The following is a 15582-nucleotide window of genomic DNA, read 5'->3' as shown; positions in this document are numbered from 1 at the left end:
CAATACTTACAGTATTTCTTAGCATAATCAGTTACAGCAATTAACCAAAAATGAAATCAATGAAACAAATAATATCTGTAAACAAATTACAATTACTCCATGAAGTACATACTTGACTCTGAACTAATGTAAAAGCGTCAAGAATATTGTAACTATTCAGTTACAGTATCAACCAGAGATTTGGTTGATCTCTTTGTCCAGCTTCCATCAGTGTCAGTCCATGGTTGATAACATGGTCAATAAGTGTTGCACGGAGTCAAATTTGGTCCTCGTCTTCTTTGTTCAGGTTCTATCAACTCTTCAAGTCATTCTCTATCTCTACCTCTACCTAGGCCTCTTTCTCTATCTCCTTCTTTTCCTCTTCTTCTATACCTCTTTCTCCTGTTCTTCATCCTCTACCACAATTCTCTTCCTCCTTCTCGTCCTCCTCCCCCTTACGAAAAAGAAGTTTATTCAAGTGTGCTATTAGTATACTTCTTTTAAACTAAAAATAAGAAAGTATACTTTCAGTTTATTTTTCCTGTACTTCTCAGAAGTATACTATATGTACTTCTCAGAAATATACTTCAAATTACACTTAAATGTACTTGACTTATACTGAGAGAAAAGCAAGTATATTTGTCCTGTTCTTGTACTCAATCTTTTGATCCAGAAATACTTAAAAGTATAATTAAGTATTCAAAGTATACTTGTATAAGTATTACAGTAAAAAAGTAAACTACTAGTATACCCATAAATTCACTTGCAGTACACATGAGATACAATTATGAACTAGTTGTGCACTTACTGTTACACTTACAGTACACTTAAACATATACTTTTATGTACTAAAAGTGGGCCAATTTAGTCCCAAGCGGACGCGGTATTAAAAAAGTACACTTACAAGTTTACTACTAGTACATAGTGACATTAGTATACTTACTACATAATGTATACTTAAAAATATACTTGAACATTACTTACAGTTTTTCTCGATTGTTTACACACATTTTCTGGTACTTGAGACACAATGACCACAACATGTAACTCATTCACCAACTCCCTGAACCAATTCTGCTGAACTACAAGCACAATTCCTGCTTTACACTCAAATTGCAGTTCTAAAACACACGTTTTTCAAACCACTACACACAATTCTCTGCATTTGGCACAATTTCATGCAGAAAATCTCTTGTTTTCATGAGGAACACACTGCCATTCAAATATTCACACTGACTCGTCACATGGGCAAACACATTTGACACAGTTTTACAATTAGCAATCAGAGCTTTAGCATAAAATACCAAAACCAAAGAGAGGATGCAGCATAGATAATTTCTTTTTTTACTGTAACAGCATAAAAAATTCTGTTGTTTTGCATGTAGACCACTGTATGTGCAACTTTGTGTTGGTTGGGTTATACAAAATGTGGGATCTATCTCCCATTGATTTTGTGGGAAAAATAAAATATATTTGTTACCGTGTATTTGTGTGTTCTGGGTATAAAAAACAATATTCTCAAATATTTTACAACACACTTATGTATGTAAAATGTCTGTAGTAAGTGTCACACTGAACAAAAAAGGCCTAAGTCATTATGATGAATGGAGAAGAAGTGTTTCCATTGATCATAGTGTTTTACATTGAGCACATCAGTGTTCAACTGGTTCTTATAAATGTCTATTCATATGATGTTTTGTGTGTGTCATTTGAAAACAAAATAAGATTTTGAGAAGAAATAACATTGTTTTGAATGTAAAGTTTCATTTTGCAGGAGAATTGAGGGATTTTGCCAATTGTGTGAGTGTTTTTAGATTTGTGTGTAGAGTTCTGAGAATATGAGGCATTCTTTCAGAAAATGTGTGTAAACAATCGAGAAAAACTGTAAGTATACTACATAAAATGAACTTGAAATATACTTCTTTTTCGTAAGGGCCTTCATGTCCTCTTTGAGCTCCCCCTCTTATTATCACTCTTCTTCTTCTTCTTCTTCTTCTAGATCCTTCTTTTTTTGTTGAAGACTCATCTGCTGCCTTTTATAGCACACCTGAGTGCTGCGTTTTCAAATTAGCACATCTGTGCTTCCACACCTGGTGGATGTGAATATCCAATTCGTTTATTAGTGTGGTCAATGGCAAACTGGGGCTTTGTTATGACAAGGAAGTAACCTCACAATCCTCATCTGTGTCTAAGGTGTGAAAATGTGTGTAGAGTTTTACAAATCACTGAGTGTAATGTTTTGCAAAAAGGGTGAAGCTGACAATGTGCTTACAATTGTGCAAATCTAGGCCGGTGTTTTGCTCCTTGAGTGTAAGGTTTGCTAATAGTGGGAAAGTTTTAATTTTTAGTGTGTAAGCAATTGAAAAAAAACTGTAACTATAAAATGATGCAACTTTGTTAAGATATTTTCTTTGTTTTATTCTGTTGGCAAGGCTCCGAAATTTGTATTTTTACTTTTTTTTTTTTTTTTTTTTTACCAGATGGTGCCAGTTGTCCAGGTTTGGCCTATAAGACAAATATTGCTTTATTCCTGTTTTCTGCTTATTACAGTTTTTTTCTGAATGCTTAAGCGCTAATCGTGATTCTTGTAGCACAATTTCTAAAACTATTAATACGTATAGCAAAACCACTCACTGAGTTTGCAAAACTAAGAGCACAAAAACTGCTTTGCACTCAGTTTGCAATTTTGTAACACACACTTTGCAAAACTGTAGGCAGAATTCACTGCACAACACTCTTTTTGCAGAACTTTAAACACAACTCAATGCTTACACTCAATTACCAAATTTCCAACACACTTCTAGCAAAATTATACACATGTATGGCTATCATTAACGCTATTTTGCCAACTGTCTGGCTCACTTTCATATGTGAAAACTGTTTTAGAAAATGAGTTCACTTTGCAATCAGCCTAAGCACTATAAATAAGCCACAGGTAAGCTGTCTGTGTGGAGTACAATGGAAGGAGCAGTAAGAGTGAGAAGAGTGAGAATCAGAGGAGGCTGAGGGAGAGGATGTGGAGGTGAAGAAGTTGGAGGAAGGAGCTAGAAAAGGACAAAGAGGCAGAGGGAGAGGATGTGGAGTTGAAGAGCATACCCGATATGTCATCATATGGGACAATCCGCAACTGGTTTACAGACCACACATTCTTCATGGCACTCAACCTCCCTCCATACTCTCCCTTCTTACGTACAGTAAATCCCATTGAGGAGTTCTGGAAAGTGTACGACCGTCATCCTCATCAACAGGTAGCCCTTTTCCAGGCAATGGAGGAGGCATGTGGAGATATTGACCAGGCATCATGTCAGGCCTGGATACGGCATTCAAGGACATATTTTCCCCGGTGCCTTGGACCGGAGGATATTGCATGCGATGTGGACGGAATTTTGCGGCCGAACCCAGAAAGACGACATGATGTAGGCTGATTTTTTTTTTTTTTTTAAATTACTATTTTGTGTTCTGACTTTGTCTTGGTTTTTATGAGTGTGAATAAACACCAATACTTGAAGTTTGTATCCTTGTATGTTTACATGACACTATGACAAAAGTATGACCTCAAATTGACATCTGTACACAGAGACAGCAAAAGCCAGATGTGTTTTGTATTCATACCATCAGTGTGTAGTTGGCACATTGTGTGCTTAGTAGTTGATGGCTTGTGTTTACTGTTTGATACGAAAACACAATTTTTCCGAAGGTGTTTAGAGTTAATCTAGCTGTGTTTGCTTTTGCAAGAGAACTACAATGTTTTGATAATTGGGTGAAAGGTTTTCTTATTTGTGTGTAGAGTTTTGCAAAAGTAGCCAATAGTTACAAAAAATGTGCTTAAGCAATCAGAAAAAACTGTAACAATAATTGTGTGGGTGGATGTCAGAGTGTGGTTTGTATGTGTGTAATACATTTTTTGTGTGTGTATATGTGTTTGTGTACTTGTAATATTTGAGAGAGAAAAACTCATTTGCAAATCTAAAATCCAATCACTGTGTGCACCAGTGGAGTTTTGCTGGCACCCAATGGGGAAAATCTGTTACTGCACCCAAACAAACTCTTACCGAAAGCTAATTTTTTTTTTGTTGAGATAGGCCCATCCAACTCAAATTTGGAACACAACCTATTCAGATGCATGGTTTTGATTTTGGAAGTGTAACGGAGGCCAGCTAGTAGTTGCTGTGCGAGTAAACCTCACTCCCCGATCTCAATAGGCGCTCTAGCGACAGACGCTAGAGGCTGCAGTCTTTAGCCTCCTTGTTAGCGCGCCCGACTCTCATGCCGGTGACCCGGGTTCGAGGCCCGCTCGGAGCGGGTCGAGTTGGACCCGGGTGTGAGGGGTTACATTGGTGCCGTGACCCGGATGAGAGTGAGGTTTAGGGGGGTGAGTGTAACGGAGGCCAGCTAGTAGTTGCTGTGCGAGTAAACCTCACTCCCCGATCTCAATAGGCGCTCTAGCGACAGACGCTAGAGGCTGCAGTCTTTAGCCTCCTTGTTAGCGCGCCCGACTCTCATGCCGGTGACCCGGGTTCGAGGCCCGCTCGGAGCGGGTCGAGTTGGACCCGGGTGTGAGGGGTTACAGAAGGAAGGAAGGAAATTATTTATTTGAAACAGGGACAATGCACAATAAACATTAAACTTGTTAAAACAAGAGAATATGTCTTGGGCCAGGTTGTAGCAACATTTGCTAATTTCCACCTGTAGTCCCTGGGCAGGTATAACAAATTAAAATTAAGTTTAAAATTGCACATGATTCTGAAAACACATGATTATGATACAGGTATACAGGTAGCAATAATGACATAGGGAGACCATCAGCCCAACAGCATCTTAAACACAGTATAGCACAATCCCAACAATACACACACACACACACACACACACACACACGCACACACACACACACACACACACACACACACACACACACACACACACACACACACACACACACACACACACACACACACACACACACACACACACACACACACACACACACACACACACACACACACACACACACACACACACACACACACACACACACACACACACACACAATCTTAACAATGTGTGCAAACTTGCTTACTTAGCAACCAACTCTTTAACAAACCCGTAAATGTGTTAAAATCTGTGCATAAAATAAGTTCAGTGGGGAGCGTATTCCACTGACTCATAGAGATGTTTGAGAAAGAGGAGCTCCCAAATTTAGTTTTACGGTGAGGGAGGTTACACTTCCCTCTTGTGACATTTCTAGTTAATCGCTCTGTTTTTTCAGAGCAAAGTGTCATAAACTTTTTCAGAGGGGGAGCAGTAGCACTATAAATGATTTTATGTATCAAAGACACATTGGAGTGTTTTATTAAATTATTTAGACTAAGTAACTCATATTTGACCAATATATTACAGTGATGATAATGACGAGTTTTTTTTTTTTTTTTTTTTTACAGTTTTAGATTTTTTACAGTTTTACAATTTTCTTGCAGTTTTAGAGTTCAACCTGATTTATAAAATATATATTTATAAAATATATATTTTATAAATCAGATTTTTTTTATAAATAATTTTCATAAACTTATACCTATATAACTTTTTTTTTGGATTTACTTATTATTTTAATTAAGCTTTAGTTTACTTCAGCAATAATCTGCCATGGGTCTTCTTTAAAATGATACCAACTTAAGTCTGTGCTCCAAGCTTCACATATTTATGACAGTTTTTTGACACGGACATTTTTGTCAATCAATTATACGGACCTCAATATAATTGATGCACAAGGGTTAAACATATTTAATCTACTTAACTAACATAATAATATTACACTGGAGAAAAATGCAAAGGAAAAATAAAAAGTTTTAAAACTTTCTAGATTTGTTTTGGAAGAGTTTTGTTTTGACACAGAAGGGGTAACAGTAGATGGTGGAAGCTAAGAGTTTTTAGCAGCTATAGTGCTATAGTATAAAGGGGAGCTGGAAGGCAGGTGAAGTTCAGTTTTTTATTTAAAAAAATATGATTTATGAAATATATATTTTATAAATTATGTTTTTGCACAGTGACATCCTGGCTCTGGCTAAATCTACATCTGTCCACTGCAGAGGCTAATAACCACAACCTGGAGGAGGAACTATAAATGTATAAAAGTATAATATAACCTTATAACATTTAGCTACAGTAGATTTTAGTCTTCACTCACCCACTATGCTTGTAAAACATTTTAGGCCATATATGCTAGCGAAAGAGTTGCAATGCAGAGCCCTGCTCATAGCATAGGCTACACAGCTGTAGGCCCTATTCACCAATGTTTTTTTTTTTTTTTTTTTTTTTTTTTTTACAAATGTTTAATTCTCCCTAACAGCCAGAGTTATTATTTTATTAGTTTTAATTTTTATTTCAGTTAACTAAAGTGTTATTCACACCCAGTGCTACTTTAGTTGTACTAAAAAAAGTTATATTAGTTCAGTTTTAGTCTACAATCATCTCTGTAGTTACTTTTATTTTGAAAGTGTTTCCGGTTACATTCGCTTCCAAAAAAGGAATGGACCACGTGACTTCCGTTTTTTGTTTATAAACGAAAAACGAATTGACAGAAGTTCAAAGACTCTCTTCATTCTTTGTTCAAAAAGGAAGAACGATAAAATGATCTCCAAAAAACCGAAAAACGGGCAGTTTTTAATTGGTTTTTCGTTTTTTGATTCTGACACCAAAAACGGTTATTTGGTTTTTCTATTTGAAACAAAAAACAGAAAAACGGTATTTTCGTTTTATAATTACAAACGAATTACGGATTATCCAGAGATCCCCTGACCTTGAAGACAGTTTCTGTTCATGTGCGCTATGTTAGTTTACCCTATATAGCCTACCCTACATAGGCTACAGTTAAAGGCTATTAAGGTCTTTAAGGGTTAAAGGCTACCTTTAGGGTGATACAAATGACTTAAATGTGATATTGCCTGCACAGCTCTTGCGTTTCGTTTGGTCAAACACCACAAGGTCTCACTGTGGCCTCAAAGCTTCAGCACTGCCACTCTGAGCTCGATTGTCTGAGTTAAAACACGCCCCCCTCATTAACATACGGAGAAAGAAATGTTGGAATAAATAAATGTGGAAATAATTAAATGTGGAAATAAATAAATGTAGAAATAAATAAATGTGAAAATAAATAAATGTAGACATAAAAACATAAATGAATGTGGAAATAAATAAAAGTGGAAATAAATAAATGAAAAAATGTAGAAATAAATAAATAAATAAATGTGTGAAAAAATACAATTATACATAAATATGGAAATAAAAGTATAAATACTCATTTATTTGTACTTTTTTACATTTCTTCGTATATTTATTTATGTATTTATTTTTGTATTTTTGCTTTTTTACATTTCTTCGTATATTTATTTATGTATATATTTATTTTTAATTAAGTCAGCTTTGGCATTCCATATCCATAGGGGAAAGCCTCATTGCTTCATGAAGCTCCATCCCTATTTCAAGGTACACATTTCAAAGAAGACTATTATACAATGAATATGAGGTGCTAGAAAAACAAAATTCATCAGGTGGTATCCAATGATAGTCCCACCATGGGCCCAAACTTTTCTGTAGATTTTTCCACAGACAGCTTTTCAAAGCTGCCTCAGTAGCCTATAATAGCCTACAGCGGTCACGCAATCTGTTCTTCGGGAAGCGCGTTCGCGCCCATGGTCGCGCCATTTACGCTTAAACATAGCTATATTGCGCGTCTATGTCAGCTTAAACGCGAATGCATGTTTAAAATACATAAATGTATGATTTTCATGCAACTAGGCTAAATATTTTCGCTTTGGTATTAAAGAATCCTCTGTGCAAAACAAGTAAGGGTTAATGCCCGACGAGGTGTCCATTGTCAGGTTTTAATGGACGACGGCGAAGCGTGAACCGGCCGACGCGGAGCGGAGGACGGTTGCCCGAAGTCCATTAAAACCTGACAATGCATGGACACCTCGAAGGGCATTAACCTGCTTATACCATGGTCACTTGCCAAATAAAACATTTTTAAAACATTAGCTGCTATGTTTATATTTTAATTAGGCTAAATCAAGTTTTTACAAATTATAACTCGCCTGGTTTATTTAGCAACCGGAGATTTATAGTCCGCTCAGCTTGTAGAACCCTTCAGGTTCAAAAATGCATTTTTTTTTCATGAAACACAAAGGTAGGCATAGTTTTTTTTTTTTAAATTACACATAAAACAATTAATCAAACAGGCTTCTTAGGCTTGAAACGCTGTACTCTCCTCCTGACTTGGTTGTCTGCTGCGTAAAACTCCCGCAGGATCTCATTCAGAGCAGCAGCAGCGGTGTAATTTTCTTTGCGACGTTTCTCCGTTTTATTTACATTTTTTCTTTCTTCAGCAGCATCCCAGTCGTCAAAGTTGTCATATTCTCCATAAATGTTAAAAGAAATAACGAAGTCGCTCGTTGTTGTATTAGTAGGCTATGGAATATCTAACTAACGTTAGATGTTTGTTTTGATAGAGCAAATTGTTAACGGATACTTTGACTGCCTGTTACTATGGTTACTCACAGCTGTTGTGGGCAGCGCATTTATTTATTCATTTCGAATGGTAAACAGGCAGTTTCACCAGAACTACTTTACTGTCACCAGAAACCTCTATCACTTTTTAACGGACACCCTGCAGCCAATCAGAATCGAGTATTCACTCAGACCATATCTCCATGACAGCAGCTCGCACACAGCAGCAGAGCAGACACAGTGCGACACCTACTGGTATGTTTTTGTAATCGTTTTGAACTGCCCTAGGCTAGGTTTTAAACTTCGTTGGATTATTAATGGACTGAGATTGAGAAACTTCACATATGTCGTTTTTGATTGTATTATTAACAAACTAACTACTATCACTAGTCTATTACCTAACTAGCCTGTTCAATACATTTCTATTAACACTGTATAACGTGAGCGACGCTGTCCATTACGGTGGAAACCACATTAAATATAAATTTAATTATATAATGTAGAAGCGCTAACAGCAACAACTCTGCACACATAATAAGTTCTTAGGTCAACCTATATTACCAACTGTATTGAGCCAAACAATGCGCTCATTAAACGTGACTAGTGATGTCTGGATAGGCATGATATTAAATATAGCTGTAATAAACTGTTGCTAACATATTTATTCCGGTCCAGGTTTCTATTTATTCATTGATTTTTTTTCTTCTGACGTTAATCTGGTATAACGTTAGTGCTATTATTATGATCATAGACAGTATTATTAGACCGTTCTAAAAGCTTGGCTTTTATTTTGATAGGCCATATTTACTATTACTTCCGGGTCACGTGGCCACCCTGTCCTTGTTTTAATGTAGATCTTCAAACGGAAAAATGGAAAAAGGACTTTCAAAAAAACAAAATCGGTACCGTTATTTGATTTTGTTTTTTTCGTTTTTCGTTTTTCGTTTTTGGATTCAGAACCAAAAACGGGAAAACGGCTCTTTTTTTACGGTTTCTTTGTTTTTGGTTTGAAACGAAAAACGAAAAAAAGGTGGTTTTTCATTTTTTTGTTTTTTGTTTCAAACGAAAAAACAAACTATCAAAACGTACACAGACCCTTCAGCCTTTTGTATAATTTACATATATGTTTGTCAAAAAATAGTATAATTCAAATTACCATGATTGTTATTACTGTGTTGTGTTGACCCAGTGGCCTAATGGATAAGGCATCAGCCTCCGGAGCTGGGGATTGTGGGTTCGAGTCCCATCTGGGTCGATAAAACTAAGTGGATTTTTTTTTTTTTTGCACTGTAGTCAAATAGTAGACCTATACTATTTAAACGATTGGTGCTTTGCTTTGCTGTTTTGTTGGATTTTCATGCTTGAAGACTTGTAGTCTTGTAGATCATTTTGAACAATTTATATTTGATTACGAGTTAATTTGGAAAACACTTTGGTTGGACCCCCTGAACTAATATGTTCAACCTTCACTGAATGTCAGTGTTTTGAGTTTTAAAGGTTCTCAAAGCGATCCTGGGTGTTGACGTTCGAATATTTTCAAACAAATCGGAGCTAGACCCTCCCTCCTCCGCATCTCATCTCATCTCCTCCCCCTCCCTTCCGTGCTTCCTGAAATAATTGTGAACGTGCATAGTTCTAGCTAATTATATCCTTGTGTGGGTTTGGCGAACATAAGCGTCAATTTAAAAGAAAAAAAAAACAATTTAACGTTACCGACCTGTCAAGCAAAAACAGAGCAACCTGAATGTCGGACTGGAAGCCCTTCTGCCGCCGGAGTTCTCGCCATCGTTTAAAAGCTTTGCTACCGATGTAAATTCGGAACTTCGCACGTTCTTTATCCGACTCCTTCTTCTTTTTAATTTGTTCCTCAGAACGACGTCTCTTTGGTCGTGTGTCGGCCATTTTTCAAACTTCCCTCTGATGCTTCGCTGCTCTCCTTCACACACACACACACACACACCCTTCATGTGCACGCTCACTAACCCCCCAGACCCACCCTCAAATACTTCTTGCCAGTGATTGGCTGGAACACTGTTTGTTAGGTTTCGTGGTCCGGGTAAGACATGATTGTTTTTGTTGCCGTTTGTGGAGCCTGTGGTGTCTACAGAGACCGCGTTTTTTTACAGTGTGTTTAGGGGACAGGCAGCTAGCCGATAGTGAGGAGACGTTTGATGTATGTGACAAAAAATGTTTTGGCCCAGCATCGCTTATAGAACCTTTAACAAGGCTCATTTGTGAACGAACTTGTAATGAACTTGAACTTGTCTAATGTCAGACTTTCATTGGCAAGTTATTTTACACTAGAATTTGATGTTTAAGCACAATTTTACCCAACATAACATCTCTTTGGAACAATAGGTATTTTACTTAGAAATAAAAACTTTTTCTGAGATTGGTGGGGGAGAAGTGGAGAGTGGAAGGCAATTTTATGGAACACATTCTGTGAAAAATATAATTTTATGGTATGATTTTTACAGGGGAAACAGAAGATTAGAATATCGTGCAGAAGTTCATTTATTTCAGTAATGCAGCTTAAGGTGAAACTAATATATTACATAGACTCATTAGGCTACATGCAAAGTGAGACAATTCAAGCCTTTGTTTGTTATAATTTTGATGATTATGGCTTACAGCTATGAACACCTTTTCACAATGTTCTAATTTTGAATTTGGGGTTTTCATAAACTGTAAGCCACACTCATCAAAATAATAACAAATAAAGGCTTGAAATATCTCACTTTCTATGTAATAAGTCTATATATTAGTTTCAACTTTTAAGTTGAATAAATTAACTTTTGCACGATACTCTAATTTTCGAGTTTCCCCTGTATATTCCAAAGACTTTGTTTTGTTGCTTAGTAACACAGTGCCCGATTTGATTGTAACCACATTTAAAAATAAATGGGGGTGATTTTATTATAGGAGTACAAGAAAAGTCCCAAGATTATTGACCCACCATCTAAGACCCACAATTTCCAAATCAGGTTATCCAAAATAAGGTGATTCCCCAATAAATTAAGCACAAGGTATATCTTTCTTTCATTCTCCCTCGAAAGGCTAAAAACCTTTTTTTTATATATTTATCATGCTCAGAACTTGATTATGATTTTCTGAGCCCAATTCATTGTAAAATACTCTACAAGCACATGCCTGTTTCCTCATTACATAAGAATTACTGCACCACTGCATCTGTGTGTTGCTCACTAATTGCTGACATTTAACCATCTATTCCCTGGATGAATGAGACTATGTGGAATTTAATGAGATTAAGAGATGCAGCACTTAAATAGACTCACTTTTGTACAAGGAGCTCAAAAAAAGTTACTACACTGTTACAAAAAACTAAAGCATTTTTTTATGAACTTAATTGAACAAGCAAAAGGAAACATTAAAAGACTCTGGCAAACCATAAAGTAATTGGTTGGAGGAGTTGTAAAGGTCATAAATTGATATTAAAGGATATCTGGAAACTGATGTATTGTATTGATCTGATTGTATTGATTTATGAACGAGGTCTGATTTTATTTCACATGAACAAACATGCTAAATTTTAAATTTAGCGATTTAACGAATTTGAATTTGTTTTTGTTTTTTTACAATAATTGACAGATTCTAAAAGTAAAGATATTTGGGGAATGGACAATGCTCTTTTTAAAAAAACATAAATAAATTTCTCCTATCACGTATCTGATAAAAAAATCAATAGAAGAGAGTTTTTTCCCCACTGTTTTTAAAACCTATGCAAGTCATGTTTCAGACCAAAATAGGAGATAAGACATAGGCCAAACCACATAAGAGGAAAATCATGAGATGGAAAATTAGATATATATTAATACATTTATCACAAGATGATATTTATAAGGCCTAATAAAGCCACATGATAAAGCCAGGTGCAAATTATTTTTTCATTTTGTTTACACACAAGATGAAAAAAATTTCAGAGGGAGTTCAATAATTCTGGGGGATTCCAGAATTATTATTATTTTACTAAAATGAGTTATAATAATACTTTTCCCTTTAACATGTATTTTAAGAGCATCTCTTAAATGGAACAGTTGGCATTGTTATACAGAGTTCTTATAAACTTGCAGAATGGATCACCAAACCCAAGCTTTTGGAGAGCTAGAAAAATAAACTCGTGTTCAACAGAGTCGAAAGCTTTGTAAAAATCAACAAAAAGAATAAAACTGCCATCATCAACTAAATCACTATAATCTAATAAATCTAGAACAAGTCGAATATTGTTTGCTATATGTCTTTTTGGCATAAATCCCGATTGAGTCTCATCAATAACTGAATTCAGAACACACTTAATTCTTTTGGCCAGAGCCGAAGCTAAAATTTTATAATCATTATTAAGAAGACAAATAGGTCGCCAATTATCTATCAGAGTTGTATCCTTTTTGGGTTTAGGTATCAGAGTTAAAAGTCCTTGTGTTAAACTAGAAGGCAAAGTTTCTGACTGAATACTCTCCAAAAACATCTTTAGCAGGAACGGTGCTAGTTCTTCAGCAAAGTTTTTGTAAAACTCGGCCGTTAGGCCATCGGTTCCAGGAGATTTGTTATTTTTAAGGCCCTCAATCCCCTCAGTGATAGTTAAAGTTTTATCACAGGCAAGCTGCTCATCTTTAGATATTGTTTTAACCTCCTTTAAAGACTGAAAGAAAAGAGAGGCTGAGTCCTTACAGTAATTAGATTTATATAGTTTAGAATAAAAGTTACTACAGAAAGAGGCAATTTCTTTAGAGTTATCTGTCAAAGTGCCATTAATTTGTAGCGAACTAATGGAAAGATTTCTAGAGTTCTGTTCTCTTACGAGAGGTTCTCTCGTATTGCGTAAGCTAGCTTACGCTACGGGAAAGATTCATCTTTGCTGAGAAGTTGAAGCCAAAAAATTATTCCATAATTTTGTAATCATTGTCAACGCAGTCTCTCTGAGGCAGACCATGAGCGGGCTAACTAGCAGCTCATTGGATCGCTCAGGGAGAATGCACGAACCTATGGGAGAGCGGTGCTGAGCCCGCGGCCAATGAGCGGACGGCGCTCGCTCATTGCGTCAGAGCCCGCCGAAAGGGGCGTGGCTACAGTGTATAAAAGTAGCTCTCCCAGACTAGTTCGTCGATTCTTCATCATTCAGCGAGCTACACTCATCCGCTGTCCTGGGAAGAAGCCGCCGTCGTCGAAAAGGCATCTTCTAGCGAGCTCCGGAGACTGAGGAAGCCGGCCGTCTGCCACCTTCAGCCGCCCAGCAAGCTAGCGCCATCCGACGCCGTATCCTTTTATTCCATTCACAAAAGAGCTCGAGCGTCTTTTTCAAGATGCCTCGAATTTCCTGCGGCTCATGCCGCTCTTCACTCGAGGAAGGAGACCGCCACCCCATCTGCGCTCTCTGTCTCGGAGTGGAACACGCAGAGCTCGCCCTCGCCAACGGAGGATGCGACCACTGCGAGGATCTGCCTCTGTCCACCCTGCGGGCTTGACTGCAGGCGGTCAAAACCGCTCCCGCGCCGCCTCTCACTTCGCCGCGGAAGAAGAAACGCCGCTCCCAGAGGCTGCCGGAGCCCCCTGCGGATCCATGCGGGCCGCCGCTGCCGCCCACCGACCGCTCTCCCTCTCCGCCCCAGCCGGACATACAGTTGCCGCCGAGTGGCCGCTCTGTCGCCTCCAACGACAGCGCGGATGAGAAGGACTCCTGTTCGCTGCACGCTTCTGACAGCGAGGACTGGTCGTCGATCGGCTCTTCGACGAGAGAGTCTGCGGGGACTCGCGCCGGCATCGAAGAGGAACTTTTGCGTCTCCTCTCACAGGCCATCGACCGCCTGGGTCTCGAGTGGTCTCCTCCCCCTGAGCAACCACCGAACCGTATGGATGGTAAATTCCTGCACCGGCGCCCGGCCCCCGCCTGCAGCCGGGCTGCACCATTCCTGCCTGAGCTACACAACGAGCTCACTAAGTCCTGGAATGCCCCTCTTTCGGCTCGAAACCGCTCTGATGTGTCTGCCTCGCTGCGCTCGGTGGACGGAGCCGCCGAAAAGGGTTATACCGCCATGCCGCCCGTCGAGGACTCGGTCGCCGCTCATCTTTGCCCGCCCTCTGCTAGATGGCGTTCTTCCCCTACGCTTCCTTCTAAAGCGTGCAGAGCGACCTCTACCTTTCATGCTCGCGCCTATGCTGCCGCCGGACAGGCCGCTTCAGCGCTGCATTCAATGTCAGTCCTCCAAGTGCTGCAGAGCGACATCCTGTGCGAAATGGCGAGCAGCGGTAGGAACCCGCCCATCCTCGCGGATCTGAGAAGCGCTACGGACCTTTCCCTTCGCGCCACTAAAGCCTCCGCTCAAGCTCTGGGAAAATGCATGGCCGCCCTCTGTGTCGCTGAGAGACACTTGTGGCTCACGCTTACCGACATGAGAGATTCAGAACGCGCCGTGTTCCTCAACGCGCCTATCTCTCCGACCGGCCTCTTCGGATCTGCCGTCACGGGCATCGTTGACCGCTTCTCCGAGGTACAGAAAGCGACCCAGGCCATGAACTTGTTCCTACCCCGCCGCGCTAGCTCTTCGGCAGGCCGCTCTCACGAGCCCCCTGCTAGAACCCCTCAGCAGCGCCCGCCTCAGCAAGCTCAGCAGCCCCAGCGTAGACAGGGCGGCCGCCCTCGCTCTGACAGCCGCCGCAGACAGCCTCCTCCCCGGGAGCCTCGACCCAAGATCACGCTGAAGCCTGATCAGCAAAAGTCTGCCGCGCGCCGTGTTCAGCGTCTAGCCGCCTCTTTTCGGATGGGTACCCACACATCCCTGAAATCTTTTCAGAGGATGCTGGGTCACATGGCCTCAGCCTCCGCTGTGCTACAGCTGGGTCTTCTGCACATGCGCCCCCTTCAACTCTGGTTAAAGAGCCGCGTATCCCACCGCGAGTGGGCTACAGGCCGCCAGATTATCAAGATTACTCAGACATGTATCTCTGCACTGCAGCCATGGTCAGTAATCGAGTGGTTTCAGAGGGGCGTTACCATGGGAACCTTTTCTCGCCGAAAAGTCATCTCGACAGACGCATCCAACTCGGGTTGGGGTGCGGTCTGCGAGGGCTCACCGGCCGCCGGCCAGT

The 15582-nt window shown here is 39.5% G+C and overlaps 1 non-coding gene and 1 pseudogene across 1 annotated transcript; both read left to right on the top strand.

Annotated features, from left to right (window-relative positions):
- Positions 1 to 3080: 3080 nt before the first annotated feature.
- LOC148977683 (uncharacterized) lies at positions 3081 to 14772 on the top strand (annotated as a pseudogene).
- Positions 9664 to 9736, top strand: trnar-ccg (transfer RNA arginine (anticodon CCG)). Its single transcript has one exon. It is a non-coding gene; the product is annotated as a tRNA-Arg (tRNA).
- Positions 14773 to 15582: the final 810 nt, after the last annotated feature.

This window comes from Pimephales promelas, chromosome 8 (genome assembly GCF_988280905.1).
Source record: "Pimephales promelas chromosome 8, fPimPro1.hap1.1, whole genome shotgun sequence".
In the NCBI taxonomy this organism is placed as follows: Eukaryota; Metazoa; Chordata; class Actinopteri; order Cypriniformes; family Leuciscidae; genus Pimephales; species Pimephales promelas.
The sequence above is the reverse complement of the archived record's forward strand: the minus strand, read 5'-3'. Positions and strand labels throughout refer to the sequence as shown.